Raw genomic sequence first — 5,258 nt, 5'->3', positions numbered from 1 at the left:
AACTCTACTAGCGCGCCCGACGCTCCCTCCGGCGAGCAGCTCCGCGCCACACGATAGTTGCCCCACGCCCACGGTCATCCGGCAGCGGCGGCGCCAATGGATCCAACGACATTAGCCTCCGGCAGCGGCGGTGCTTCTGGCTACCCTGACGTGCCCCACTCCAGCTCCTCCCCTTCCTGGTGAGCCTCCCATGCCACAGTTTCTCTCTGTCTCTCTCTCTCTCAAGAACGTGTTCTGTTTGACAGTTCGAGTTCATCATCCCCCGTGCTAGTACTAGTGTGTACGCATCAGTGCATATGTGCTACTAGTGTACATGCGAATTGTCCTGTGCTAGTACAATCATTTCCATCTTCCGATGGACAGTTCAAGTACAAAAGAACACCTACTTCTTGCTGATCCCCTGTCTTACTCTACTTTGTTTAATCCTGTGAGAGTTAGCTACAAAAGGTAGCATAGCTAAAAATCCTTCATGTTGAACCATGTATTTTTACCTAAACAAACTTTTAAAACAACTATTGTGCAGGTGAACAAATTTACTGTTTGAGGCTCCCTGCTGGATGTCGGTGCCGGAGGGGAACAGACACCATCGTCTCCCCGCGCCCATAGACTTCTCTTCTCTCCTGCAACGCAAGGTTGATTTTCCTCTTAAACATTCACATGGAAAAGAATAGGGCTACTCCTTACACATTGTGTGCTGGCGTCAGAACATGTTATACTCCAACAGAAGTTCAGCAGGGACATATAGACAGAGTGATGTGTTGTGTGCTGTTAGTTCATAAAAGTTCAGGAACTAGAGATTCAACATACAATCAATGTATAATAATATCTCCTGTTTTGCTCATTTTTTCTTCCGAAAACATCACCATGTTTTTCTTCCCAATAACGATGGCTATATTGGTCACCGCAACGTAAGTACAGTTCTAGGTTCCAGCTTTTGATCCATTCTCTTATTTTATTGCACTAAAACATGCTTGAACCATGTTTGGGAATATGTTAGATAGCTCCAGCACAGGTGACTCCGTTTGCACTTGTACTTCTCAAGTGGGAGCTATGTGTACTAATTATTTTGCTAGCAAACCTAAGTCTTATTCTGTGCATGTGTACTTGTACTTCTTAACTTGTTCTAGCAAATATATGTGAAAACTAGGTAGCATTTCTTCACACTTTTGGTGGGAAAAATATTGTTAAAACATGTTTCTTCAAATGGGAGTTAATCAAAAAATTGGCAGAGGCAGTGTAGGAGTAGCAGCCACGTCATGGACGGTGAAATGCGAACAAGGTTTCAGTCGGGGTGGTCTACACCAACTACCTTCAGCTAGGAGGACAGAAAATAGTAGTAGGATGAATACATTGGCCTTACCGGTCTGTCCAGCAACTTCATTCCACGCCGGTACCTGCAATGCTATGTTTTTTCTTTGCTAGTATCATGTGCATCCTCGAGTCCTAATACGAGGCATGCTTACCCTGTAGTTATGTTCCTATGTTTGGAGAGACGAACGATGATCCGAACCGTCAGTACGCGCCTATACCGACGGGAGAACAACTTGAGGCACTTGGAATAGGTATAGAGAAGAGGAATATCTTCCTGTAAGTAACACTACTATCTGTGTGCTTTTAGCTACACCTATGTGCTTGTTTTTTTAAGCATCCTGTACAAAAAAAGAGGAGAATCTTGTGTTGATGCTGCTATCATTCAATCTCATGCTGCTTCTGTGTAAAAAACAAATGATGCTCTATAAGTTCTTGTCAAAATGCCTATGAAATTTGATATATCTCCTAAATAAGCTCAAAGAAAAAAATATGCAAGTTCAGTGACAGCTGCTACAGTTCTGGACTTTTCTAGCCGTGCTAGTACTGATAAATATCGAATTGATTGAAATTTGTAGCTGATTCCTCGTACCAAGGACTCTTATTTTAATTTGTAGCTGATGAATATCGAATTGATTGAAATTTGTAGCTTATTTTTAGTTCAGTGTAGTTTCATTTCTTATTTTAATTTGTTGCGTGCGTACTGCAGAGGACTGCCTCTTCACTGACAAAGACAAGAAGACCGGCAGCATCCTCAGTCAGGTCTGATACGTATAGAGTCTTGTATTATTTGATTTGACCACAGTACGCGTAGCCTCTGCCTATGTAGTATGTAACGAACGAGATGGCAAGCATCAACATGTAGTATAAGTGAGTGAGAGGAACACAAGTACTTCAGTACGACTAGCTTAAGTGGTGTGAACTGAAAACCAAGTCTCAACATATCTGTTTCTTTCTTTTATGAGAGATGATTTCCTCCCGATTTCTAGAACTCACAAATATAGTGTTTGATCATCCTTAGTAGGTAGGTGTAAACCACACAGACGCTTACAACCAAAGCTAGCCGACGGCGCATAAGCTACCTGCAAAAGAGAAGCCCTTCTTACATCGACAACATCTTAATTTTTATTCAGTTCAATTTCCAATTTTAGTTCAGTTCATTCTTATTTTTAGGTCACTCGGTTTCTTATTTTATTTTCCTTCAATTTCTAATTCTTTTTCAGTTCAGTTTCTAATTTTACTAAAGTTCAATTCCTAATTCCAAACAGTTTGTGTAAATTCCCATCGAGCAGGTGTGCGCGGCGAGCGGCTACTGAACTAGCACAAAGGATACCAAGCAGGCTAAGGGTGAAGTACACAATGCAGGCAATGAGGAGAATAAAAACATGCAATCCATACACATAGCAGCAGCTGCAAGTTCTTTTGTCTATGATGATATGATTGCTACTTCTTAATTTGTTTCTCTCTGTACTGCAGCACGAGGGACGTTGGACGGATTGCAAGAAAAAAGAAGCTCAGTTCTACAGGCAGCCCCCGCCGCCCACACGGACTACTTCCTCCGGTCCTCATCCAAGTATGGGGCTCACATCAGTCCAACTATTCCTCCCTTATCTGTCCGAGCACCTCCTGCCACGCTCCTTCACGTACGAGCTTTTGCCGGCACTGGTGCACGCTGCCACACGTTCAACGAGTGTCTTGGGACAAGTAGGAAGTATTGTTGTTTCCGTTAAGTTCAGTATTTATTCTGTTTTTAGTACGTAAACAAACACACAGGATATTTATAAGAGCAAAAATTACAAATGGAAATCTATAAGTTCAACTACATATTTTAAAACAATTGAAATACAAAAATTAGATCAGTTCAATGAAAGAAAAATATCACTTCGAAAATATATATGCAGGAGGTTGGGAGCAAAAAAAATCATAATTTTGCTCAGTTCAAAGATTGGAAGCAAAAAAATTGTAGCTAGTGGTTTTGATGTGTCAAAAGATGAAACATTTGCTACTAAAATTAAGTTTGCATCAGAGATATAGCCATTTTCTTCTAAATATTTTTGTGTGTATGCTTGTAACACAATCAGATCAGATCTCGAGAGACCATAAGTTCAAGTTCACTAGTATTTATAAATGTTGGTTGCGGTACTAGTATTTACAAATTTCTTATAATTTCCACAGGTCGGAGGCCGTACACATTTCTTGTTTCTATTGCTATAAGTTCAAGTGATCAAATGCTATAAGCTCGCATATTATTCTCCAATTAGTTCAAGTGATATGAACTTGTACATTGGCTCATCAAGGTGGTGTGCGTACCATACAGAAACCTGGAGCAATTTGGCAAAAATTATTTACATCAGTTCAAACTCGAGGATATGACAAGTTTAGATTTTTTTTTACAAAGTACTGATCAGTACAACTTACAAAGTAGCTTCAATCATAAGTTCGATTTCATCTGTGTTTCCATGTTATTTGTGTATAGTACAACGGGTATTTGTATTCTGTTCATTTCATCTACTTGCTGGTTGTAAGTCCAATTACATAAGATTTTCCATGTAGAGCCATTCGCCCGAGGTATCGGAATAATTCTAATGTTTTTTGTGTTCATTGGATTTCCCGAATGTTAGTGCAAGTAATGCATTCTGTTTTTGCCTGTTCACTCCAAGTGGGAGAGCAAAAGTAAGCACTGTCTGCTTAGAAGTTGTGTTTGAAACCCATTTTTAATAGTAAAACAAGTAAATCAGTGTGGTAATGCTTTATTGTTATAGTACTTAAGTGACTGAAATTTTGACCATGTGTTTAGAGTTAAGCAACTATGTAAGTTGCATGATGTATTGATCTACTTGTCATGCTGAAGTTCATTGGCTTCTTAAAATTTCAAATATAAACAAGCTGGTGGCCGCCCATCTCTGCATGTATTTTATTTGGGATGTAAGTCTCTCTATAGATCATGTTATGAGTAATGCATTTGGACGAGGTTGCTAGGAAGATATTTAGTTCACCTTTAATGTGATTTGCACTTCATCTTTACAGAGCCAAATCCTGGCGCGCCCAGCGGCTGCTCGTGAACCCCGCCTCCATCAGCTCCACTTCACCAGAGCCGTTAGTCCACAACTCCATCATGCTCGAGCTTACGCTCTAGATCATCTTCCACCATGCTCCGGCCACGGCTCCCCACTGCCAACGCAAGATCCCAACCACTCCTGAAAAAACTGTTGTTATCTGGTTAGGAGTTCACATTTGCTAAATTCCGTAGCTCTCTGGTTCACCATTGCTAAATTTTGTAGCTATCTGGTTAGTAGTTCACCTTTTATAAAATCTATAGTTCTCTAGTTAGATAAACAGTGGTTATCTTTGCAGAAACAATGGCAGTCTACAATTTCTGTTATTGGTAGTAGCAGTTCAATATATATTAGAAAGATGAAAAAAGGAAACAGTGTTGTCTTGCATGACCACATGAGGTGTCACCACAAAAGCAGCAGACGATGTTTGAGGCTGTTTTGTAGGCTGCCACTGTTCTACCTGTCTGATAACAGCGGCGGCGAGACGAACATCGTGCGCGCCCCTGTGTGACATGAAGCGGAGGCATCACTATGGCCACGTATAGAGTGTTGGGACTGCAGCAATTCGCAAGGTCCAAAGTGTAGAGGATGTGCTTGTGAGCTGTGATGTTCTGAACTTGTGATATATGTATGCATGCATGCTTTGTTTTGTGATGGATCACATATAGATCAATTCTTTTTCTTCTACTGATTATTATGTTCATGTGGGTGCTTGAAAAGTTCTGATGATTATTATTGTGTTCATGTGGGTGCTTGAAAAGTTCTGTCCAAGAATAGGGCGATGATTTTTGTGTTCACGCCGGTGCTATGGGTAATATGATTCATGTACGTGTATTATGTGTGGAAAATATTTCTGTCGGATGAAAGGAAAAATGGTTTAATTAAAAATATTGA

At 40.5% G+C, this 5,258-nt stretch overlaps 2 long non-coding RNA genes across 5 annotated transcripts; both read left to right on the top strand.

Annotated features, from left to right (window-relative positions):
• The first annotated feature begins 6 nt into the window (after positions 1-6).
• On the top strand, positions 7-2,678 carry LOC119276513. Of its 4 annotated transcripts, none has more exons than XR_005136641.1 (6): positions 7-179; positions 524-632; positions 1,241-1,390; positions 1,471-1,587; positions 2,018-2,070; positions 2,601-2,678. It is a non-coding gene; the product is annotated as an uncharacterized LOC119276513 (long non-coding RNA). The 4 variants fall into 4 exon arrangements; XR_005136640.1 differs by having other exon boundaries at positions 1,236-1,390; XR_005136639.1 differs by having other exon boundaries at positions 1,230-1,390.
• Position 2,679: 1 nt separating this feature from the next.
• Positions 2,680-5,051, top strand: LOC119276514. The gene is made up of 2 exons (XR_005136642.1): positions 2,680-4,233; positions 4,336-5,051. It is a non-coding gene; the product is annotated as an uncharacterized LOC119276514 (long non-coding RNA).
• Positions 5,052-5,258: the final 207 nt, after the last annotated feature.

This window comes from Triticum dicoccoides, chromosome 3B (genome assembly GCF_002162155.2).
Source record: "Triticum dicoccoides isolate Atlit2015 ecotype Zavitan chromosome 3B, WEW_v2.0, whole genome shotgun sequence".
NCBI lineage: Eukaryota > Viridiplantae > Streptophyta > Magnoliopsida > Poales > Poaceae > Triticum > Triticum dicoccoides.
Note: the sequence above shows the minus strand (reverse complement) of the source record. Positions and strands in the feature narration are given on the sequence as shown.